We start from the raw sequence: 27243 nt of genomic DNA, 5'->3' as shown, positions 1-27243 counted from the left end.
GCTATGGATATTGATACGAAATATTGGGCAAAATAAACAAAACTATATGGACTATAATGGCCTATTTGGGTAGTGACCTAAGCGATGTGCATGAGTAAAAGGTATGCCTGTGTGGAAAAATACTTGCAAAGAATTTTGCCTGCTGATCATGCATATAAATAATACGTAGTAATTACCACTACTTTAGGCACGGAATCTTGAGAAGTTTGTATATATGCGTTGATTGACAGAGGATCTCATTGTATGTCAAAGTCGAAGTTAGCAATATCGAACGTGACCTTAGCGCAAAAATTGGGAGCGCCAAATGTAACCGACGGTGTGATCTTCAACTGTGGATCGTGCGACGTATGTGCGTGAGACTTGGCCAGCAGGACGGTTTGCTCGGTGCGTAAGTCACGTCATCACTCGAGACTTATAATTAAGTTCAATGTAATCCTGTGTTTCCTGTACATGTGAATAAGCAGAGAAAGAAAAATGCATTTGTTGCTGACAGGCTATTGTTCTTGTGTGTCCATTCCAAATACGTGTGTGTGGAGGGTCTCTTTCTTTCCGGTGCATTCTACTGGTAGCATTAGATACTCTTAGTAGAACTAATCTAAGCTATTGATTAAAAAGAGTATTTTTATACTTTGTTAATTAATTAATGGGTCAATTCCCTGCATGTCCTTGTAAGTTCTGCCATTCCCTTCTACGTTCCTGAGATTTGCTTGATTTCTATATCACTGGGTTTTTATTTAGATCCATTATATGTCCATTCTGTTAACTGATCATTAGTTTGACCATTAATTATTATAGAAATGACTTTAGTGTTCTTAGTATATTGTTAAAAGTGAGAAATATTTGATGTGTAAATTACTTGGATTGTGAATAATAGTAAGAGATAAATTACTAAATATTTTAAAAATAAAACATAATTTCATTAACAATCAAAAAATATTTACTGTAAACAAATCAAGCTCCCCATCAAATTTGAAAATTACTTTGCAAAGAATATGCAGTGAAAAAAGATTCATCGTAAAAAAACAAAAGGGAAGGAATTATTTCATCAGAAACTAAAAAACATATTTAAAATTAATGTGTGGATTTAATCATATTTTTTAAAAGTAATTTTTTTTAAAAAATAAGTTTTATGTTTTAAGTTTGGTATTAACTGATTATATCCTTTTATTTTAGTATAAATTATTTTTTGCACATAAAAATTTATCGAGTAGGTAGCAAATGTGTATAAGAGGGGTAATATAGTCAGGATTGAGCAAATTTTCAGGTATGTAAGGAATTTTTCCTCAATTAATTAGCAGTATCTTGTAATTTTATTTTTTGGCAATAAAGATCACAATAAAAAGGACGATATTACCCTTAAAATTTCTACTACATCTAATATTGTTAGTAGTATAATTTAATCACAGTTATCCGACAAAAAATAGATCAGCATTATCGATTAAATTCTACTGCGATTAGAATGCACTGGAGGTAGGTAGCCTCCGGCGTTCCTCACCAAGAAATCTTGTGTGAGTTTGATCCTTCGCTGATTCGAATAGATAATAAAGATAGTCATTAGCCTCAATATGAAGGACGTTCTTCAGGTACATCGTCTGGGCACGCGCTTAGAGCATCTCTAACAGAGAGCTTAAATCGGACTCTCCAAATATTTATTTGGTCACTCTTCATTTCATTTAGCTATTCAAATTTATTTTTTACTACAACAGTCTCTCCATCTTCCGAGTCCATGACAACTGAGCACCACGTGTCATCCTCCTTTCTTTTTCTCTCTCCCTCGATCTCTCTCTCTTTTCTTTTCTCTCTTTCCATTCTCTCTCTCCACAGCGACAGATGCAGCCGTGGAGCGGGGATGGCGCCAGCGGCAGCCGCGGCTGGGGACGGCGCCGAGCTTGGACGGCGCGCCAGCCGCTGACGGCCGACTGGGGAAGCCCCGGGCGTGAGGGGGCCCGGCGGCGCAGCGCGGGAGGCGGCGCGGGGAGGTCGGGCGGCGCGGCGGTGGCAGCGACGGCTCGGCCTCGCTCGGCGGCGGCGACCGCGGCCTCCGCGGGCGGCGACGGCGATGGCCTCCATGACCTCACGCAGCGGCGGCGACGGTGACGGCGACCGTGGCCTCGTCGCGGCGACGGCGACCGTGGCCTCCGCGGCCTCGCGGCGGCGACGGCGACGGCCTTCGCAGGCACGTCCTTGAGTTCGCGGCTGCGGTCGTCCCCGGCAACGGTCTTCCCTGGGCGCTGTGTAGTGTCGCCGGCGGTAGCTGGGCAGAGGTGAGAGAGAAGCATCTCCAACATGGGGCCCACAAATGGCAATGCACTTTGGGCTGGTCAAATTTGGCCATTGAGGGGAGGAGTTTGACTAGTTATTTGGCTTAGCTAGAATGAGTTTTTTTCTCAAATGACACCTAAATTTTAACTTGAGAATGTATTGGAGAGTTTGTTGAAGATGCTCTTGGCTCCCGAGGCGCAACACGACACATCTGTCGCATCATGATTAATTGCTCAACTAATTCCTTCGAGATATTTGTTTCCTGCTTGCCAGGTCATGCAGATGTCTTAGATAAGCCAGATTACGTACGCAGCATGTTGCTGCAGATTACAGGGGAAACTTCCCACATTCCTGGAATCGTAGTAAATTGGTAATGAGCTAACACTTGCTTTGCTTGCTAATTTGTTTAATTTTAAAATGTTCCTTTAACGCACCACCCAACAAATTAAGCAAAACCTTCATACTAGTAAAGCATAGGCAAGTGGAAACACATGTTATGTGTCTGATACATCCCTCCTGTAGCAATTGTAGCTGCAACTCCAGAGGGCACACGCAACTCCGTGCATGCTTATTAACTGATGGTTTTGACACTTAAATAGATGCGATGTTTTTAACACTGCAATATGCTACCAAAATGCTGCATCATCTTGCCGACAGCAGCGAGCTAATCGACAGATCAAAATTGGCACCTCCTTGGCTAACGTCGCTGATGCTACCACTGATCGCATGAGCTTCTTCCAATGCCGTTGCAACCTTCAGCTCCGCCACGACACGCATGGCCTTTCTTGTGATGTTTCCTTCGTGCACAGCAGCGCTATGTCCACGACCTTCCAGATCGAATTGGGATCGTACTCGCCACCGAGTCGTGGGTCGGCGATAGCCTCGATGTTGCCCATGGCAACCTTCTCCTTCACACGCCGCACAATGTCAAGCAAAACCACTCCAAAGCTGAACACGTCACTGCTTACGGTGAGCCGGCCGCTTAGGCAGTACCTAATAAACACAAGTCAGAGCAGACACCCAATTAATATGTACCAATGTTGGTTTCATCAAAATTTCTAGTTTATTTTGCAACTAAGAGCAGGATGAACTAATATGCAACTCTTTAGTGAATGCCTTTTTTTTTCATTTCCTTATAATTTATAGGCGATTATTGGATAGAGCAGGTATATGGGAAATCAGGAACAAACTCTGGATCAATGTAGCCTAGTGTTCCAGCAGCTGTGACAGATATGTGACTTTGTGCAGCATTAAGATAAGTCCTGGACAATCCAAAATCCGAGATCTTTACAACCATATCATGCCCGAGAAGAATGTTCTGTGATTTCAGGTCTCTGTGTATTATTGGTAGTACACATCCTGTGTGCAAATAGTCCAAACCTACGTAGAAAACGGCATGTTCAGTATAGCTTGCCATGTCAAACAAAATATGTTCTCTCAAGACTAATTAACCTTGTGCAGCTTCAAGTGCAATTCGTGCTCGATCACGCCATGGCAGTATTTTGACAATTGCATTTTTGCCTGAACGACCCCTAAAAAGTTAGTAAAAGTACATCACCTAAGTACAAGTTGAGTATCAGCGACTACACCTAGGAAATTTGGCAGAGTTACCGCTAAAGTTCTTATTAGTTACTCTATTGATAGTTCGGAAATCACACAATTTACTGTTTGAAAATATCCATGGAGTACACATGTTCTTTTTTTAAGAAAAAAAAATCCAATGATGAAAATCAGTACATAATTGTATTTTACTGCCCATGTTCCCTTCTATTCAAAACACATACGCTTAATCATTCTTGAACATTAGTGCGTATAAAATTATTACATTAGCAAATATGGAATCCAGACCACTTGAATTATCAGTAACAAGGGAATTCTTCACGCAATTTTGCATACAACTAGATAAAAAAAAATATTTGATATATAACTCCTATGGCAAATCTATTATACACATCCCCGTGAAATAACTATTCCGCATCCCCTCAAATACAATAATTGCTTAAAGAATAAAGTGTTTTAGGATATAAAAGGATAGCCAAAGGCAGTATGACCTATCATACTAGGAAACATTTTTTTTCTTCAATACAGGATAATTAAGGCAGATAGATACAATATGAGGAGGAATTAAGCCCGCCTAACACTGACATGATTTACCTATGTCTATAGTACATAATTAAATTAATAATTTATAAATCCTTAATATTCTAATATTGAGTATACCACTTTTCCTGTTCTATATATAGGGAGGACATAGCAAAATAAAGCCAACATAAATTTGCGATATCACAAACCTCGAATATGATCATAAAGGCTTCCATTTGGCATGTACTCATAGATCAGAGCTAAATGATTTTTGTTACTACAGTAGCCAACTAGAAGAACAAGATACCTATGGTGCACAGTTGTTAAGCTCTTAACCTACAAAAGAAGATAGTAAAACATGAAGAATTAGAGGATGTTACAAAATATTTTCTTCTTTTGTGATTTATGGAGGGATATTAAAAAATATGGTTGAGTAAGTAATAGGAGTTAATTTTTAACCCTGAATTTCTAACTCGTTATATTTTATACAGTAATTTGTAAATCTCATAACTTTCCATCAGATTTTTTCAATGTGATTTTTTTTTCGTACTTATGAATGATTTTGTAGTTAATTTTAATACACCCCAGTATGTACGCATAGAAAGTGCCAGCCAAATCATGCATTACAATCACCAAACTTGCCTAACTATTGAATTTATCCAAACAAGTACTTGAAAACAATGGGTTGGGGATGTATTTGGAGGCGACGTAACAAAAAGGAAAGCTCTGTGACGTACTGGAATTATATATCTCAAAATGTTAATTCCCATTTTATCACTACAAATAAAATATACTGATGAATAGTAGTTGTACTAATCAAATGGACTTCTTCTGTGATGACAAAAGCAAAAGGGGGCTGCTACAGAGTGGGATCCCGTCCCGAGTGTTTGGGACGGGACTGCGGCAACAATGCTTAGTGTATTGTTCACTAGCTTTTTTTTTTTACCATGATTCCGATAGTAAATAAAAGACGCTCGGCGCTGCTGCATGTGACAATCCAAACCGCACCATCACGACCGACCGTACGTGCTTCTTGCCATCGCGGCGCCAATTTCCTACCGCCGCGCTCCACGCTGCCACGACATTGATTCCTGCCGCCGTAGCGCTCCTCGTTGTCGATGTCCGCCGTTCGCGCGCCTCTCACCATCGATTGCTGCACGGTCTCGCGCACCTCTACGCGCTCAACCTCACTCAATGACATCGACGAGGCGTCCGTCCGCTGCAGGCAGTTGCATGAGTAGGCTTTTGGTGATTCTGCTCAGGCTCGCGCGCCTTCGCGCGCTCGACCTCGCTCAACGGCACAAACAAACAGAGAAGGAGTTATGATACTATGTAAGTCTCATTGAGTGGATGTGTTTAGTTTATGCCCACCATATGTTTGATGAAATGCCCAGGTAACATGATATCCCAAGGTTTGGTAACATGGGTGCTACCTGAAGGGTATCAGATTTTGTAATATGACAATTTTAGGTAACAGGCTTGGTAACATGGGTGCTGTCTGAAAGGTACTAGGCTTGGTAACATGGTCAGGTGACATGGTACCCCTAGGTGCCCCAGATGTCATGGTACCTCACATGTACTATGTATGATATCTCAAAAGTAACATGCATAATACCTCCTCGATAACATGGTACCTCGTATATACGGATGAACAATGCCTATTATGTTGAGGTATCATACATGGTACATGTGAGGTATTATGTTACTTGACCATGATATCAAGTTGGTACCCTTCAGGTATCACCCATGTTCCTTAAAATGTTACATATGTGATTTTATGAGTATCAACCGGTTTTAAAACAAAGTAACAAAAACTAAAGTATGGTACCATGTGTCTCATATCTGTTATGCTATGTTTAGTCACACAAGGAAAGTACATGATACTCATTAGGTATTATCAAGATGGTACTTTGTGGGTATCATACATGTGTCTCAGCATTACCAGACATGATACCACTAGTTCCAGACATGATAATGTTTAAATATCGTACATGGTACATGTAAGTTAACATGTTGTCTGACCATGGTACCATGCCTGATACCTTGAGTTATCATACATGATACATGTGAGGTACCAATTCATCATTATTCTCTTCTTTAAGCATCCTGTCGATGGCGTTGCGTATCGAAATCTCTCTACCATTTTCTGTGAACTTGTACTTTAAGCTAAGATTCATCGGGTAAGAAATCTTGGATTGCTGGAGGGGATGGTGTGCATCATCGTCGTCATCGTCGTCGCCACACAGTCACGTGAATGTTCTGTATCACACTGTGTGTGTCCGAGTAAACCATCTAATAGACATATCCCATCGAAACGGTAGATCGTCCTACAGTGTTTCCATTAATTTAATGAAATGAACCTAACTTACTAGAAGATCGATGCACTATCTGGGTTGACTAGTTCAACCGACTCGTCGATCGATTGATATACAGGGGTACGTAGTACCATATGCGCATGGATGCAACTTAATTAACGATCGATTAATTAATTAATTAATCGATAGTGTGCGGTTAGTTTATTTATATTGATCATACTGCTAGATGGATGCAAAACGCCCGCATGCGGCAGGACTGCATGGAACGCATCCCGTCGTGTCTGTTTCGGACGGGACCCGTTCTCTAGCATTTCCCAAAGAAAAATGCACTCAAAGAAAAATGTACAATAGAAAAAGTCATCCGACCCATATCGGAGGCTTATGACTTTTTCAGTAAATTTATATACTACCTCCCTCCGTAATCCATATAATAATGTAAGATGTTTGATTTTTTTTAACGTTTGACCATTCGTTTTATTTAAAAATTTAGTACAAATATAAAAAATGACAAGTCGTGCTTAAAGTTATTTTGATAATAAAGTAAATCACAAGCAAAATAAATGATATTTTCATAATTTTTTGAATAAGACAAATAATCAAATATTGCAAGAAAAAAATCAAACATTTTATTTTTATGAAACGGAGGGAGTATGTTATAGAATCTACATTGATAGAAAAATCATGTTAACTGTTGAAATTAATAAGTACCTCAGCTAAGAACTCTGCCATTCCTTTTCCTGTTGTTGATGTTGCAGAATGCATCTTGACAGCAACCTGAGTGCCTTCTTTTAATCGACCATGGAAGACAGGCCCATACCCTCCTTCACCAATGCACACTGAGAAATTGTTTGTCATTTCCACGACCTCCTTATATGTGAATTCACGGCCATCAGATATGTGTATGCGATCTTCACAGTCTCCTTTACTTGTAGTGTCGGGAACATCATTGAATCCATGTAGCATATTTGAAACTGTATTAGGTCAAATCACATGTTCCATCAGAGAAAAGGAATATTGTAAGACCATGGTTTCTACGTGTATACAGTCAGTGTACGCAAGCGTGATCCATCAAATCCTTTCACATACAAGACCATGGTTTTTCTCAGCACTTATGGTGGTAATGACTTGATATCTGCCTAGATTTTGAATTCTAATTAACCGTAAATTTTATTCTGGACTCATGTTGCTAATAGGAAAACAACTTGCCAATATTTATTTGAGTTAGATCTTATAGTCAGTTTTCAAAATCCTTTGCGTATAAATGAAATGGTGCAAGAATCAACAAATCAGATCTACCTTGATTTCTACGTAAATAACACACCAGCAAAGTAGGAACCAGAAGTGCCACTACTAAGACTGGGGCCACTATGGCAACAGATAGAACAACAGTGTTTCTCTTCTTTGGTGATTTTCCATTACATGGATCTCCATTCATAGTGTCATACCTGATGAAGCAAAATATATTGTTGTAACTGATAATGGTAAAGACATGAAAAATATGGGTGCTCCACTTGCTGTAAACAGCTTTCTGCCCCGTAATAGTTGAACTCAACATATAACTAGAAGTTTGATTATGTTCGTGATTTCTATCCTTTGAGACTAATGTCATATACTTTAATCTATTGAACTTTCGTCGAATAGATCCACATTGGTTATGAAAATAAAAGCGACTTAATATAAAGGGGAGGAACCTCTCACTTTATAGGCTAGCTTTCAGGGAGCCCCTCACCTCATAAGAAGCCCCCGACCTCATAAGTTTGATTATGTTCTTGATTCTTGTCATTTTAGACTAATGTTCATATACTTTAGTGCATTGAACTTAAGTTGAATAGTTATACATTGGTTGTGAAAGGAAAAGTGACCTAATATTATAATATAGAAGTTTGGTTATGGAAGTACATGTGATCTAATATATAAGTGGGTGTTGGAGGCTAAGTACCAGCCTACTTAAGACCTCAAGCATATTGGTCCGCGGAAGCAGCCTAATTGGCCTTCGGGCTAGAAGTCCTTCGCCTGATCAAGCACTTGCCCAAGGGAGACCTTCGACTAAAATAGATCAACCTGCCCGATGACTAAATACACCTTCGCTGGGATGGACCTTTAGCTATTAGGGTCTTCTCCATGATGACCTTTGACAAGAACGGCTTTCGACGGGATAGACCTCGGCTCTAGATGATAGGAGGTGGCCCATCAAGCGTTGTTAGGCATGTGGCTAGTGGGCTCGGTCCAACTAAACCTACACTTGTGTAAACCCCCTGTTGTACCCCCAGACATACTTATGTCAGGCGTAAAATCTTGTAATTAAATATGTAACGCTAGCATGTACCGCTACTTGTTAAGGCTATAAATAATAGATCCCAAGAGAGTTGTAATGGGGCATAACTTATGTGATACTTTCAAAGTTATGAATCTTAATTACATTTTAATTGTCCATTTTGAAAATAATGAGGGGGGCCTTCACTTCATAGGATAGTTTTTGAGAAGTCTGTCACCAATATGCTAGCTTTTAGGGCTCACAAGCTAGGTTTTAGGCTAGGTTTTAGGATGGGAAAGACCATCATTTATGGTTCGACAATTGGTACTAGAGTTTTGTTAGTTCAATATCTCTAGGGTGTTGGACACTTGGATGTGAAGACCTAATGGACTATGAGTGCCTGCATAACCCGTATACTTAAGAAATCATCGGTATACGGTGAGTAAAAGACATTTCCCACCCTAAAAATTAAGCAACGAGGTGGAGGCTCCTCCACTTATAGATCTCTTTCCGTTCCAAAATCAAAACGTGTGACTATTCAACAATCACCCGTTCATATATTGGTATCCTTGAATGTTCACTGACAGACACATTTATATAGTAGGTCCTTACTTTACAGAATCAATATGAAACTATTTAATAATCTCCTCCTTTACACATTAGTATCCCTCAGCTATTTACTGGCTGTTTTATTGATGCCATCCGATATAACAAATAATAAGTGGTAATAGAGCGAGGTTTACTATATTGATTTTCGTTGGAGGTGTTGCTGCTGTTTGTACTGTTCACGAGTCAGGTCACGTTTACTGTGGCAGCCGAACTTTTGTGACTCTTTTTTTTATTTTGGTCATTAGTTTGATATTATAATATTTTTTTGTTTTGATTTTCGCTGCGTATTTGATTTTGTTAATTTGAAACGGAAAGCACCGATGATTGATTTCCCCTCTAATCAACACTAGTCAATCCTACAACTTCTCAAAGCAGTTGTAATCACGATCCATTTTTAATAAATTATTCTTGACATTGTAATAGCAACTGTAAACAAAAATTAAAGAGCAGAAGAAATCCAAACCTCAATGTAAGTGATTGTTTTGTGCATAAGGCATTAGGAATAGTACTGATAAAATTGTTTCCTGATAAATCTCTGCATGTGCATTAATGGCAAACAATTATCTCCATTAATTTGAATAGCTTCCTGCTTTATCAACTGCTGGGGGACAAAACTTACAGAGTAAGGAGGGATGGTAGGTTTGCTAAAGAGTCCGGCACTGATCCACTTAAATCATTGTGCGACAAATTCCTGAAACAAAATCTTGTGAAACTTGCAACACAAGATGGGGTTGTTGCATTGAATGTAATACTACCTCTATCCACCGTTGACTTTTTTATAAATTTGACCATTTGTCCTATTCAATTTTTTTAAAAAAATATATGTAAAGTTATAAATAATAAAAAAATATATTTAACAATAAATAAAATGATATAAAATAATTAATAATTATGTAAATTTTTTGAATAAGACGAATGGTCTAACGTATATAAAAAAAGTCAACGGCGTCAAATATTTAGGGACGGAGGAAGTACTAATTACTAGCATAATAAACATTGATACATTTCTACAATTATACTTACATGTGCTGGAGTGATTTCAGCAAAGAAAAATGATCTGATACTTCACCTTGCAAATTACTGTGGGACAAATCTCTGGGAAAGCAATTTACACTAATAAGTAGATAGTGATAGGATAAATAGAGCAATAATCAGATTAATAAGGCTGCTGCTTTAGTAGCCGTATTTATAATTATATAGTGAAAATAATAATACATTTGTGAATGTACCCACACACTTACAGAGATATTACTCCTGAAGTGATTCCATCGCTTTGACATTTCAATCCAGTCCATATGTAGTTCTCTGGTAAACATGGGTCTCCCATCCAGTTCTTCTTAACTTGATACTCAGTTTTAATAGTCATCATAGCATCAACTAGTTAAAATAAAGAAGAAACAGGAAAAGGAATTACATTAGTGAATCTTATTAAAAATTTAACTTGAGCTGATTAATTTAACAACCCCATCTTGTGGCTTCCGCTTATGTTTATGAGCTAAAATTTGAATTTTTAACCTTAAATTAAAAGTAGAATTTGAGGTTTTTTATTGTAGTTTATTTTTCAATTTGGCTTTTAGATTGCTGAAAACACACACACATATATATATATATATAAGATTTATTTATTAATTATTTTTCATTTGCAAATATACCGTTTTGGTTTTTTTCATGAAAAAAACAAATAATCACCGCTAAGACATCATTGTATGATTTACATTCTCACTGTCAGAATACAATCACATCTAAAAGAGAATAATTCTATCTAGGAGTTCCTTTTCTTAACAAAAAGGGATAAATACATTTGTTTCGATCATTCCCTTTTTTAAAACAGAAAGTACTTTTGATGCTACAATTCATTCTAGTAATCAAGCCCTGGTAGTATTGCAAGATAGAACCCTGATATTGAGAAAATTATAGCAGGGACCTTCGTCTACTTGTGTACTTGCACGGGTAGGCGGACGATCAAGTTTTCGGAGAGTGCTTTCGGGCGTGACTGCTCTTGATTTGCTACATCGACATTGCATTCCCTTCACCAACATCTTCCTCTTCGACAACACGCCATCTCAATTGATAACATGAACGTCAACGCCGACGCTGACACTGGAGAAGGCGAGAACGACAACACCAACGGAGGCAACCACACCAACAATGCCTCAACTAGTACTGGAGCTTTCTCTAGGTATTATACTACTCTCATCTTAGTATTTAACATGTTATTAAAAGCCTTAGTCCATGTAGTATATTCATGTTTACCACCATGCTAGGATCACTATCCTTTATAAATGTTGTTGATGCTTATGGTTATATTGTCAAAAGCATGCTCATGTTTAACACCATCACTAGATCATTCAACTATATACATGTCATGTTTAGTATCTTATATTTCTAGATTAAAATATGCCGATTTATGACCAAATTTTCTACCGTCATTCTTTAGGGATTCACAAGCTATTGAGTGGTTAATTTTGTTTCGACAAAGGCAAAAACATAGATATGAGAAGAGAAAATCTAACAAATGCCATTGACAAACACTTAATTCTAAGAAATATCATCGACGAGTGTGAGTTCTAAGAAATGCCATCGTACAAACAAATTTATCTATAAAATGTCATCGCCGTTAGGGCTCCGTCAACTCTTTTCCGTTAAGTGCTATAGTATGAACAGTGTTTTTAACGGCGGAAATGGACAGAACTCTAACGGTGATGGCATTTCTCAGACAAATTCGTTTGTATGATGGCATTTCTTAGAATTCGCATTCGTCAATGGCATTTCTTAGACTTAAACATTTATCAATGGTATTTTTTAAATTTTTCTCATATGAGAAAGAGGGACAGAAAGAGAGAAACCAGAGGATATCAGGACAATTATTGTACATACCATCTTCTAAAGAAGTTACTGCGTTGTCATGTTTAACGAGGTAATATATCTCAAAGGCACCGAGAATAGGAGGCAAAATAGAGGTGTTGGTAGCGACCAGGGACATGTTGTAGAAACCGCTGTCAGAGGTGTATTGAGATGTGGCATACTTGTATCCTGCGAGGAGATAGGATGGTATAACTGGATTGTTGTTAGTCCACCAGAAGTAGCCATTGTAGTAGGTATTGAACTGATGCTCGTGCGGCTTCTGGAATTCAGTATAGTGCATGTTGACGAAGTATCCGGGCACCGCCTCGGTGGGAGGCCAGCTGGCAGGGGCTGTCCATGAGAAGTTGAGAGGGACGAAGGTGTCAGGCGTTGTGATGGCGGTTTGAAGGACTCTCTCTGGCACCTCGAATACGTCATTCAGGTAGCGTTAATCGTCTTGTTTGTGGATATATTGAGGTATCCTCCGTTGGCTTGCCATGGAAACCACAAACGATCGTAGATATCATCCGGGTACCTTCAAAGTTAGAATTTCAAAACATATCATCTTTCTATGTGGTATATAACTGTTATAAAGGTGGGGAAAATTGATTTGAAACAATATTATTATAAGAAAATCATACATAGAAAGTTCTTTTTCTGCTTGGAAAAGAACAGAGTGACACCCCTATTCTCTACTGCTGTTGCAGTTGATGTCAGCAACAAAAGAATCCTTAACTCCTTATCTTTGGAAACCATACCCTTCACTTTCGAACATGGTTGAATTGGGTGACATAGTGTTATAAATGGTGGTGAGGCGAAAAATATTTACAATCAGAAATAGTGAATGACTTCAAACAATACTTACAAAAATTATTCTTTCTCTATGAGTTTGTAAGATCCTGATACAGTCAGTACATGAAAAAAAAGTATAATTGACATGCACAAAATAGTTTCGAAATTTTGATGATGACAATATCACAGGACAAATGCACTTTATTCTAGACATGATGTGTTTGTCAGGATTTTTTCTCAATGAAGTCGATGCCATCGTCTGCACCGCCACCACCAGATACGGCCGCCTAGAGGTTAGGGCCAGCTGGATTCAGCTTAGAGCAAGGCTAATAATATAGCCAATAAGCTGGCTATATGTCTTCTCTTAGCCGACCCATATAATAGTTAGCTCTTTATAATTAATACATGACCTACTTGTTTCTCTCAAAGAGTTTCTTGGTTCATGTGCCAGGGCCGGCTGTAAGATAACAGCCCGCTTCTTTTCTCTCATCTCACTTCTCCTTCACTTTAGCATTTAGATGGCTTATAACCTGTTATTATACTTAGTTTTAACACCCCTCGACTCTTTCCCTCCGCCTCTCTTCCCCAAGCTTGCCAGCCGGCAATGACCACCTCGATCTCTCCATAGCACAGCAATGATCACCCACCCCCTCCTCTCTAGTGCGGTGTCCCTGGTCTCTCTCACGACTGCAGGATCCGAGCTCAGGAGCATCAATTCCAGAAGCCGCAGATTTTAATATTTATGCTTTTGCATTATGGATGCTTCAAAACATGTCGTTTTGTGAAATTTACTCGTTTCAACTATTTGTGATTTATTCAACGTTAAGTGTTTGAGATACAGCAATAGGAACCGGAAACAACTCAAGGTACAAACAGAACTGCAAGAATGCACAGCGGCCGGGTTACCTTAGTAGACTGCTTGCCCCCATGCTCTGCCGTTCCTGTAGTGCGATGGACTGGTTGGCCATGGCTGCTGGATACAATGAACTTTTAATCAGCCTCATCTCCAGCGACGATATGAAGGGAGTCCCGTTGCTAATGTCCATCAAGCAAACTGATATCGAGTTCACCTCCGCAACAAGAATCACCTCAGCGACGTAAGTCTTGGCCGTGTCGCTGACACTTATCCGGTCCCAGAAATATAGCCCCATGGAGATGTCGAAGGTCAGGGGCGAACTGACAAGGCCATGCCCCTTGCCGTCGTAGTTCCCATGCATGAATGTTGCTCTTACCAGGTACTTGTGGCCGGTGGTTACAGGAGACAAGGTGTAGCAGTTTCGACCTCCAGTTGGGAAACTTCTGAGATTCAGACCGGTTTTGAACAATTCCTGTCCACTGTATTCCGTAGAGATGTTTCTGTTCTCTCCTGTATATATGTACCCATCGTCTGATGTATAGTTAAGACCTGTTTTCTCATCCAGGTAGCTAGAGCCACTGGAAAGCCCACAGTCGATGCTTATAAATCCTTCATCTACATAGAGAGGATTCCATACGTTAGCTGGTTACTATATAATTAAAATCCTTCTCTACAGGGAGAGGACTCCACGTGTTAGCGCGCCGGTTAGCAAAAAAAAAAATAGAATCATATATTAAAAAAATAGTCCTTTTCATATCACATATATATCGTTGTAAAGGTTTATTGGTCCACCTGAGGAGTCTACTTTTACTTTAGATGAAACATAGAGAGATGACATTCGCCAAGTCACCGAGTTGGAAAACCGGGGTTTAACAGAACCTTTTAGTGTAAAAGAGAGACATGAGGTATTTTTTTACATGGAACATAATAAAGCTCTCGTTTTTCACGCGCACGTTTCCCGAACTGTTAAATTATGTACTTTTTACGATCTTTTCTATAGAAAAGTTGTTTTAAAATCATATTAATCTATTTTATAATTTTTTATAATTAATCATGTACTAGTCTATTACTATGTTTTCTGTGCTGGATAACTAACCTTCCTTTTTACCCCACCGAATGCGGCCTCAGTCCCGATAGATATCCTGCTAAATTTATTAAATCTTTTAGGAGCTTATTAAAAAGATCTATTTGGTTTATTTATTGTGTTTCATAATGGTATGTTGCCTTTGTATTCTTTCAGTTTTGGTAATATTATTCTATTGCCTACGTGTAAAGAGGTTTTCAAAGTTCAGCAATATAGGCTTATGTCTTCTTAATTTAAGTTTTAAGATTTTCACTAAGGTGGCAACAATTAGAATTATGGGTGTCACAGGTAAAGTTATTAATCCAATCAAAACAGTTTTTCTGCCTAGTAGAAACATTATGAAGGGGTAGTAATTTTACATGAGACTATTCATCAAATATACAAAAAGAAAGAAGATCGGGGTTGTTTTTAAGATTGAATTTCAGAAAGTATATGACAAGGTTAAATGACTTTTTGTACAACTAGCCTTAAGGATGAAAGGCTTTTCATCTAAATGGTGCAATTGGATAGCTCCTTTGATCCAAGCTAAGGTAGACATGTTGGTACTAAGGTAAAGGTGACCATTTATCTCCAATTGTTTTTTAACATAGTAGTTGATATGTTAGGTATCCTAATTAAACAAGATAGCCAAATTACCGGAGTGTTGCCATACTTGTTTGATGATGGATTATGATATCTTACAGTATCCAGACGACACATGGATATTTATGGAACATGATTTGGAGTGTGGTAAAATATAAACTTTTGCTCTGTCTTTAAAAAGCTTTCAGGATTAAAAATAAACTTTCATAAGGGCGATTTTTTTTTGTTTTGGCCAAGCTGAAGAGTATGAAGAACAATATTCTCAACTGTAAAATATGTCATTAAAAACATACGATTATTTGAATTAAAATTAGAATAGCAAGTAACCAATTAGGAAAGTAGAGGGTAAGTAAAAAAGTGAAAAGATGCAAAATTATAATTATTAGAAGCTAAACTGTTTATTTATATAAATTTATGTTTTATAATTTATGTTCTGATATTTCTTAAGCCGAAGTTTAAACTAAATGAACTTGAAAACATGTGAAGATAACAATAAAAAGAGCCAGATATGGGTAAGCGAAAAGAAGGGGTTCGATCCCTTGACCCTAAGTCAGAAACGGAAAGCATCAATCACTGGCTATGTTGGCTTTCTGATGTTCTACCACTGATTCGAATATGAATTAATGGAGCCACAGTTATGATGCTGAGAGGTTATATCTTAGTGCTCCTGAGGTCATCGTTCTTTTCCAAATTAGTTTTTGGCATGGTTTATTTTTAAAATTAGTTTGGCAAAAGGGTCGATTTATCAAAATTTTTGCTCCGATGATGGTAACACCAATTTTGAACTTTTTATGTGAAGCGAAGATGAAAGTGCAGGAGAGTTAAATTGAGTTGAGCCTATAACCGTTTTTGGGCCCTGGGCGTTACGCTATAACTGGCACCTAAAGTGTTTAATCTGGCAACACAGTATGCTGATGCTGCAGTATGATGTCTTGAAATCACGGAGGTACGAAACTTCAGAGTATTATGATAACTTGATTGAGGTATCATAAAGATATATAGCACTGATGTTTTGTGGTGGTATTACTAAAGTTATGTGGTGATATCATAGTAGTGATGGAGGCTTCGGAAAGCTATCATGGGTATTGTCACCACTTAATGAAACGTCATGCATGGATATGTTACAAGGTAACTTTTATAACCTCATCTTATATGCTTTCTATTTATTAATTTTACATGACAAATTATGGCGTATGACATGGTGGAAGGATTAAAAGGAAATAAAATGCAAGACAGTTTTAGTCCTTGAAGATGCATACGCTCATCTCTTGCATATGGTTTAAGTGATTATAAATATTTTTTTAAAGAACAAACAACATAGATGGTTATCATATGTCACTATAAATATGTATCGTCAAATTCAATCTACACATGAAAAAACTAAAATAACAAACAATACTACCAACTGTTCTTGTCATATTTGTAACTGTATTTATTATTTTTTGTCCATTAATAAATTGAATATGGTATTATATGCTTCTGAGGGGGTATGTAAACCAATAATGAATAATATATGCTTCGTAACTTTTACAGATTTTTATAACTACTTAGGCCTTGTTCTAAACGGCTGATGGAGCTTAGGTACTTGTTCATATCTGTAAGCACATTTTTCAAAGGGTTAAAGGACGTGTTTTATGCAAAAAAAATTCATTAAAAGATCAAATAAATCCACTCTTAATATTTAATAATCAATTAATTACATGTTTATCGTTTTGCGTGTGACTAATCGGCTAAGCGGGGGGGGGGGGGCTACACCGTATATAAGAAACCAAGGCACACGCCTGCGGTAGCTTAAAATCCATCAACCACTAAGCTAATACATGGCACCTCCGTACCATAATAAGTACTGTAGACACGTAGAATATATGAAAAGATTGGATTTACCTATTGGACCGGTCTGGGAGAGCACAAGTACAGGAAGTAGAGCAGTCACGAGAATGAAGTAAGATGACAGGCCGCACCACGTGCTCTCCAGCCGGTATCTTGCTGGTTTCCCCAGACAGAGTGATATATATCACTAAGAGAGCGGTTAGAGCCTGCAGGCCGCTTCCCTGCTTTCTTATATAGAAGACACCATATGCCCAAATGACACGCTAAGATGGTGTCGATTTTCCAGTCACGAGGATGAATGGCGATGCTACATGTCAAGTCGCCGCAGCAAAAGCGATAGTTCTATGTATGACATAAACCAATACCCCGAGTCAGTGGAAATTAGAAATATTCAATTTTGGGGTTAAAGACTGAAAGTGAAGTGCAGTCGACCAAATGCTGCTTAAGTCCTATAGATTCGAAGCACATATCTCTATAAGATTACACTGACGCCATCCTAAAAAGACTTTATTCGTAGCTGCTCATTATTTTTCCACGAAGACTTTACTTTTAGCAATTAATTATTGCATGGGAGTTTGGTAAGCAGAGAACAAATGTATTGATATTTGAAAAAGCATGTGAAAATGCATTAGGATTTAAAATGTAAATGATATTTTAGTTTTTTTAGCTTTTTATATGTATATGTGAAGTATGATAAAAGTAAAGTTCTTTTGGAACAGAGAGGATAGAGGATTACTTATAAAAATGTGATAACCGTGCTTCCGCGTGCTTAGGGATAGCACCGCTACGTCAAACGGTTTTACAAACTCGGTCAAGGGCTCCTCAATTTCTTTAATCTTGTTTTCTTTGCACATGCTTGAAGAACCGTATGTTTCTTAAAAAAAAATCTATACTAAAAATCTTTAATAAATTCATTACCACTGGATTAATAAGTCGCACAGTTTCATGTTCGCGGGGCAATAAGTTGCTAAGCCATACATTCGAACGTAGCTTTAAGACATGTATATATGAACGCAGCTTGCTTGCTATCTTTTTTTTTTCCTAATATATCCTTGTGATGGATCAATTGTTCAATTGGCTAGGGGGTTTTCACTGTTTTAGTTGATCGAAAGGACACGTGTCGCTCAAAGACGTGCCTAACACGCTTTGACGGGGTTGATTGAAGACAACGGACGCATCGAGTCATCCAGGACCAGAAGAAGCTCTGCGAGTGCTCTACTGTTCTCTGCGTCTCTCTCCGGATGGCCCGAAGTGCACGGCGGTCGGCAAAGGGTGTGTATCACTTACTCTGTCAGTCAGACGAGGAAACTTTTTTATTAAATAAACCTTTTATCAAGTAATTTATTATAAAATCATTGGATAAATTTTTTCAAAGCTAGACTTTTTAGCCATACCAGTATTGGTGGCGTGTAATACAACACTATCACGCACCCTGGTCGGCGTGGTATGACGCGACAGTCTTGTTACGTTAATGTTAGTGGCGTGACAAGACAATGTTGTCACGTGGCAAGCTGTTTCGCCATGGCAATATTTGGCGTGGCCAAAAGGTTACTACCGTAAAAATATTTTTCCCAGAGTTTTAGTAAAAAATTATTTATTAAAAAGGTTTAAAAATTAAAAAAAAAGACTGACCCTACGTTGGTAGTCAAAACGGGCCATAATGCGAGTGGCTTTGTCGTGCAAGCAGGACGACCGATTCCCCCATTCTCTGCCTCCCGCATGTGATGTCTCCCTCCTCGCCCAAAATGTTGTCTGCGAATCCCACTCCTCCTGCACAAGCTCGCTCGTAGTTTCGGCGTCCGATTGCAGCCATGGTCGCTTCTTGGCTACTCCTCAGATCTGTTGGCGGCGGCGTCTGAGCAACAGCCTATTGCGCAGCAGCGGCCTGCTTGAAGGTAACTTGGCGAGGGTGCTACACAAGGGAACGGCCACAACCAGCGGCGTCTACATCGAGGATTAAGCCGCCTCCCGCCAAGAAGAACAAGTTATTTCCCCATGCGAATCGAGGTTTTTTCGCCGATGTGACGAATGTTGCGAACACTAGGTTTTATCCCTATGATTCGTGATTTTGGTGTAGACGGATCCATCAAGGGCAACCGATTTCACTCGATTCGTCCATGATCTGGAAGGGGCTCCAAGTTTTATGCCCATGCTAGATCTTCGCGAGCAGGCTCAAGATACTCATGTACACAAGGTCAATCTTAATGAAAGATTTATGTACAGTAAATAGGGTATCATGTAGATATTTTTTATGATGTGACAAAGTATTAATAAAGATAAACATGAAATGAGTTCTTTGAAAATGAAACTTTCTATGCACTATTACCTAGACAGTTTGTGTTTTGCATGTAACCTAGGAAACAATAATAGATGAAACTATGGATTGAGGGAGTAGTGTTTTATCCTAGCTTCAAACTTTTTAGATGAAATGTCACTCTAGGTAATCGTATCCATAAAACTTACATTAAGAATGGCCTAATTTCGTGGGCTGAGGCTTGGGCTAGGCCTACTTACACTATGGCTCAAAGTGGTTACAACATATCGTCTCAAATTTACTTGGACTAGGGCTACTGTGGCTCCTAGTGTGCAGCTCGTGGCCTACTAGTGACTTGGGCTGACAAGGGTGCTAGGGGAGTGCCCCTAATTGTTCATGCCCTAACACACCTTGGTATAATAAAGTTCATTGTAGATGGGTTCATAAGCCCGTCCACCTACATAAGCCTATTTTAGGCCACCAACAGGGGCTAATATTTCAGTTCAAATAGTAATTATAGTACTTTATGTTATGTATATTGCAACATCGCATATTGTTTTCGTTTTGGAGTGTCTTGATGTATGCTCTCTTCTCCACGATGTTCTTGCCCTTTAGTGACTTGCTATTGGGCTTTTATCACAACCATGTGTTGTGCCTAGGCAATATGAATTGGATTTAGAAATCCAATAAGACGATCCATTCTCGGTACATCTTGGTAGTAGGACCAGCTGTGGAACTACCCACTGGCCCAGCTATAGCCCGTGTCGCCCCCATCCCATACCCCCGTGCAGCCTAGCGCAAGAAGATGGCTCAAGGTCTATGACACCGGTCAAGCTACGCGACAGCCACGGCCCAGCCCAATGAATGAAACCAGCAAACTTCTCTTCCTCAGAGAGCATCACCCATCCTATCCCACAAGCCATGTCGCTGCCGGCCAAACAGCTAGAGCCCTAACCCCAATTGCAGCCACACGCGCCACCGAGAAACGAGCACGTGATCGTATGAGGAGGCGACACCGCTTGGCAATCGGCGTTGGCCACCCGGTCACCGCCTTGCCTTAAACTTTAGGCTGCAACTGGCGGCCGCCGTGGTGCTTGTGGGTTGTGGCCCCGCCTCTCCACTACCGCCCGTCGAGGTGCAGTACCGCAGTGCAGAGTTGAGACGCTACTGTGTGGTGCAGTGATGCTAACAAGCTCTTGCTCTCATTGTATAGTGCAAGCCCATGGCACACTAATGATTTATTAGTGGTATATTTTCTTATATATTAACCAGTTTTTAAAGATATTACTTACCGAACTATGAAATTGACTTATTTTTTTAGATTGGCATCTGCTATCCTTTTGTGTATGCTGAATTATACATTTATTTATGATTTTATTTTAAAATTAAAGATGTCATCTATGCTCTTTATACCTTAATTTGTTAATAATAATATTATAATATAGGTTGTGTTTATTTGTTTTTATCGAGTCCGCCCCATCTATATTTTATTTTTGGTTCCGTCGCTGATTATGACCTAAGGAGAACAATAGAAGACAACAATTATATTCATTTGTATGGAGTGTGTAGAATGAATATACTTGCTTGCACTTAATGGCACCATACACCGATTATATTGATTTTTCATTATCTATAATTTGTACATGACGTGCAACTGCTAGAAGCCAATCCAAAACCTACCTTCCTGTTCACTCATGAAGGCATCATGTGACACCTTTGTTGTGACTTCCTTCAGTTCCTTCCTACTGGCCTTCAAGTACCATGTGTGTAGTCTTACCATTTACCATGGCAATATACTTATGGGGTGTTTGTTTTTCTCCAACTTTTTTTTAAGTTCTTATCGTATCGAATGTTTGGACACTAATTAGAAGTATTAAATATAGACTATTAGTAAAATCCACCTCATACTCTGGACTATTTCGCGAGACAAATCTATCGAGCCTAATTAGTCCATGATTAGAGAATGTGATGCTACAGTAAAAATCTGCTAATCGTGGATTAATTAGGCTTAAAAAATTTGTCTAATGAAATAGCATTTATTTATGCAATTAGTTTTGTTATCAGTCTATATTTAATACCTCTAATTAATATCAAACATCCGATGTGATAAGAAACTTTAAAAGTTTTTGGATCTAAACAGCCACTCATTATGGCCTATGGTAGGAAGGGGTTCTGCCACTTGTACTGGTCGGAGGCATCTTCGGACACCCAGAGCTGCATGTCTTCCTTCTCGCATAGCACATAGTTTTGGGCCTCTGTAAATGCCAGTTCGTGGGGCTTGACATATGCACTTCCTCTCTCTCTGAATGCGGTGACCATAATCACTCAGTTGGCAATGTACTAGAAAAAAGGATCAACTGAATAGGTATTGCTACAAATTACCCTTTTATTTGTGGACATTCATGCTCTTCGGGGTAAATGGTGAGATATACTTTGGTATTCTGTAGCGAGCATCCGACCACACATTTTTTTTTGCCTGAGATTTGTTTCGGTTCAATAAAAACCAACAAAATGTATCTCGAGGTATCGGTAACTCGAGATACCAAATCATTTCTGATCGTTAGATCTAATAGTGTACATCGTGCTTAGCTAAATTTAATGGTGGAAAACGATTTGGTATCTCGAGATAGGTACTTTTTTCGACCAGAGCAAATCTCTTTTTGGCTTGATCTTAGGAGGAAGGTGGAGAAGCTTCAACGGCACACGTCGCCTGTGGCATGTCTTTGTTCAACAGGTTCAACCTTTTCGGTAGTCGGTGCTGCAAAAACAGAACTTATTGTCCTAAAAACTTACGCTGTGGATATGTCGGAGCTAGGGCAGCAGATGTCTTGACACCAGTTGTTCCCAACCTTTACACAAATTGTAATTAAGTAATTACGAACCAAGGCAAAGAGTTGTACATGAAACATAAACATATAAACATATAGAAATGAATACAACAAATGTAACACTAATTCCGAATCTGTTCTTTCCATTCATGGTGATGACTGCACGAGGATGACATCACGATGGTGCCACAATATAAATTGGTTCACCACGCCTCCTACGAGCACGTGACCCTTGGGCATCGGGATATAGTCCTTGTATATATAGGATCTTAAACACACCTACCAGAAGAGGTGAATGATAGATAGAACCAAAACTCAAAAAAATTTTACGGGATAAAAAATCACCTCTAGTTACGTCGTTCCTGTGCCACCGATCAAATCGTCGGGATAAAAAAAACACCGTTAGATGAAACCAGAAGATGTAGATTGAACAATCTCGACTTTATTGCATCAACTAGTATTTATAAAGTGCAACAACAACACTCCTCTCAAAACTTTCGATCTAGAATTGAAAACTATTCTAAAACTTCTAATTTTCTAATTCTAAATCTTATAAAAAAAGCACATCGAAAACATACCACTCGATATCTATATATAAGTAAAATAAACTATATCTAAATCTACCTCTAACTAGAATAGGACTCTTGTCCTAATATCACTCATCTCTCAATTTCATAATCTAATACAATTTATCTACACCAGAAAAATCTGTTTTTTTATCCAAACAAACTGCAGCCATGACGACGTACGGCCTAGAGCCTTTGCCGCAACGCAAGCCTGTACGTCTCAATGGGTGTACGGGAGTCCAACAGTGCCACAGTACGTCCGTGGGGGCACTGTAGCACGCGCACTGTAGCGATTTCTCCTTTTCGTTTTTATTTTTATCCAATTTTCTTTTTTTACACTTCCACAGAAAACATGCGACGTCTGTTACGATTTCATTCTACATGGTGTTCCTCCATCATGTAGCACCTCGTATTCAACATCGTCACCTGACATCCTCGATCTACTGGACCTCAGCTCCTCCCTGAGCCTGGTCACGATCCTGCCGTCATTGACTGATATTAACCTCTAAGGATCAACTCTAGTCCAACTATGTCACAAGGCATATCGATCATCAAGACCTTGGTTTCTCCTGGAACCTAGTCACAATTCTCACCATTAACCATACTTAAACTCAAGTCACCTGCATATATAAAGACAAACCAACTGTTTATGAGCACAGATATCATAACTTAACTCACATTAGTTACACACACTGACACCAATACTATAACTCTTTCCAAACCAAGTTCTACAATAAATCAATCTACAAGCTAATTATTCATCATAAAATATTGATCATAACTATGATCTTACATCATGTTCTTCTTGGACCTTGTCCACCTGAACCATAGGGTACTTGGTAGAGAAAAATTTGCAAATATGTCATTATAGTTTTGCAAAGTTGGAGATGTGATATTGATATCTCAACGATATGTAGGGCCTGCATGAGTCAATGACATGTGGGTTAGGATGACATATCTCTAATTTTATAAAATTATAATGGTATTCTTAATTTTTCTATTTTTCCCTTGGTAGGAATTGTGTGCAGTAGAATTGTCTGTCGGGTATCGCTAGTCATATAACCACCTCCCTCTTCCTCTCGGCCCTTCCGATCAGGACAACTAGCTTGCAGGGGGTTAGACTTTTGTGATGCTGTTGATAGACTTAGCTAGAGATGTATTGATCGACCATCCAATCCCACATGGAGCTGTCCGATCCACACTGGCCTTACTCTACTAAAATTATATTACTAGTCCATCAAGCAAATTGGAACCACCTATGCTTCAAATACAATTATCACTTAAAGTACTCATCCGATCTACGATTCAATTTCACTATTGTGTTCGAAACAATTCTTTATAACAACATCTCACGTTATTATATTTTGATGAAAAATTACAAATTACTTTTATAATATATCCAAATTATTTTTAGACTTTATTAAGTTATATTTTAGACATATAGAAATAAATTTAAAAGTAATTTACATATATTATATAATATAGACTTAATTTAGCCCCATACTTTATAGACCAATACTTTAGGTTTTTTTTTTTGCTGGTTTACAGCGGCCATGCAGGCAAGGAGTCTGATAGACCATTATATTGAGATCTTTTTTATCGCACTGTAAGCAGGGGCAGATTTAGTGTAGTGAGAATTAATGCTCCTTAGATATACCTATAGTAGTATGATCTATGGGCCCCAACTCTAATAGAAAAGTAGTAATATATCCGAGTTTTTATAAGTTGTAATGAGGTGAGTTTCACTTGACCTTCTATCTGTTCTTTGAGTTATAGATGCATGCCCCTAGTCATTTTTTGTCCTACGTCCGCCCCTAACCCGTGATAACTTCTGCAGTTAGAACACCATGTTCGATGCCGCCAACATCAACATGACATAAAATACAATCCTCGGTCGAACAATGTTGACAAATTAATTCGGTGTCCCCCTATGCATACCGGTTTATCAAGATTCCTTAGCCTAATGGGGTCATTACTGTTCTTGAGAATACAAAGAACATCTTGTAGTCAGGGGCAGACGTAGGACAAAAAATGATCGGGGCATGCATCTATAACTCATAGAACAATTAGAAGGTCAAGTGAAACACACCTCATTGTAACTTATAAAAATTCTGATATATTACTATTTTTCTTTTGGAGTTGGGGCCATAGATCATATTACTGTAGACATATCTAAGGAGCATAAATTTTGATTGGGTTTAGGGCCCCCATTCTCACTATATTAAATCCGCCCTATCGGGCTGCCTTGCTACTGGTTGGCCGGCTACTATATGCGTGCAGCAAAAAAAAATACTACCTCCATTTTATATCGTAAGAATTTTTAATTTTTTCAAATTCATCAATTGATGAATGTATATAATTTATATATATATCTAGATTCATTACAACATCTATGATCCAAAAGAAAACATTCATATAGAGCATATTGATGGCCTTTTAGCTAGTCCAGTATGTACAGTAGCCAAAGAATGCTGGAAATGTACACCTTCACCGGAGCGATAGTGTGGACAATTTGCCTCAAGTTTGCAGAGGGTTGGGAAATACACTCTATTAACAAGTTTATATGCCAAAACAAAATGCATACTTATGCTAAGCAGGAGCACATATTTCAACAAAGGTACCCAAAAGAACAAGAATTATTAGACACACACTGAATTAGAGATAGATTTGAGGAGGTTGGCACAACCATCTTCAGGGATCTGATTGTGATTAGAGTCGACGGTCGAAGTATGGCCAGCCTACAGTATCGTTGCCGTCGAATAGGGGTCAACAGTACTACTATACTTAATGTTTTGTACGTGTAAAGAAACAAATCAGGATTTTTCAATCTGAACTTCGGGATTAATTTTTGTCTATAGATACAGAGGATGATGAAAAAAGTTTAAAGTACATGGTCGGTCCTTAAATTTATGGTGCGGTATCACTTAGGTCCATAAACTTAGAAAATGTACGTTTGGATTCATGAACTTGTTTTAATGTATCATTCAGGTCCATGAACTTGTTTTAAATTACCATCCAGATCCATAAATTTATTTTAATGTACCATCCAAGTCCATGATTTAAGACGTTAAAACGAGTTCATAGACCTAAACGTGCATTTTCTAAGTTTATGGACCTAAGTGGTACCGCGCCACAAGTTTAAGGATCGGCCATGTACTTTACTCAAAAAAGTTTATACTCCTCTAATCGTGGATGTGTAATTTAGAGACCAACTTAAAGTAGAACAAACCGTCACCTGCAGATAGAACAAGTCAAAATCATTGGATAGGCCACCGACGTCGGCTTCGCTTGACTCGGCTGTAAATCAAATCACAACTAATGGTGAAATGAAATAGCAGACCCGTCATCAGACTAACGGGTTTAGAAAAACGGTTGTTGCCACCATCACTTTACCCGCTACTGCCTAGCTAGTTGTATAGGCACAACCCTCGATCAGGCAACGACGCAACACGATGATGGCACTTGTGCTCGAGGGGAGGGAGGCACATGGCCAGGGGAAGAATGGGTGTAGGACTATGGAGAGAGGGGCGACCTCAAGGTGGGGCGGCGGTGATTGCGGTTAGGTTTAGGGGAATCAAGAAGGGGGAGTTGGTTTAGGAGCAGTGGAGGACTTATGGCTAGTTTGTAGGCCTGATGACCGTGGGGCTCACATGTTAGCTATTATGTTAGAGACAAAGTAAAGTCGTAGTATCTCACATGGCGTACGGCTCTATCCCGTCACGTTATAGCATACTTGCCAGATGGCAATGGACCGTCCCCCACAGAGATCCGCACACCTTACAGAAGCAACCGGTGGCTTTGTTAGAGAAAGTAGGAGGCAGAAGAGAAAAGGTGCTAGAAATGGAGGGAGATAGTCGCTAGAGAAAAAGCCGGCTCGGTTCGGCGCTGACGAGCTCAGTCAACCGCGGCCGGGCTCGGTCCGCCGCCCGCCGGGCTCGGTATGCCGCGATCGGCCTCGATCCGCCGCCCGTCAGCTCGATCCGACGCCGCCGGCCTCGCTACAAACTGCATATGCACATGTATATTAAAAAAAAAAAAAAGAAAACACCAATTCAGCCCAAACATACCCAAAAAATTGAGTTAGT

At 39.0% G+C, this 27243-nt stretch overlaps 1 pseudogene; it reads right to left on the bottom strand.

Annotated features, from left to right (window-relative positions):
• Nucleotides 1-2904: 2904 nt before the first annotated feature.
• The window catches only part of LOC102703150, a 28503-nt pseudogene continuing 4164 nt past the window's right edge, over nt 2905-27243 (bottom strand).

This window comes from Oryza brachyantha, chromosome 9 (assembly GCF_000231095.2).
Source record: "Oryza brachyantha chromosome 9, ObraRS2, whole genome shotgun sequence".
Taxonomy (NCBI): domain Eukaryota; kingdom Viridiplantae; phylum Streptophyta; class Magnoliopsida; order Poales; family Poaceae; genus Oryza; species Oryza brachyantha.
The sequence above is the reverse complement of the archived record's forward strand: the minus strand, read 5'-3'. Positions and strand labels throughout refer to the sequence as shown.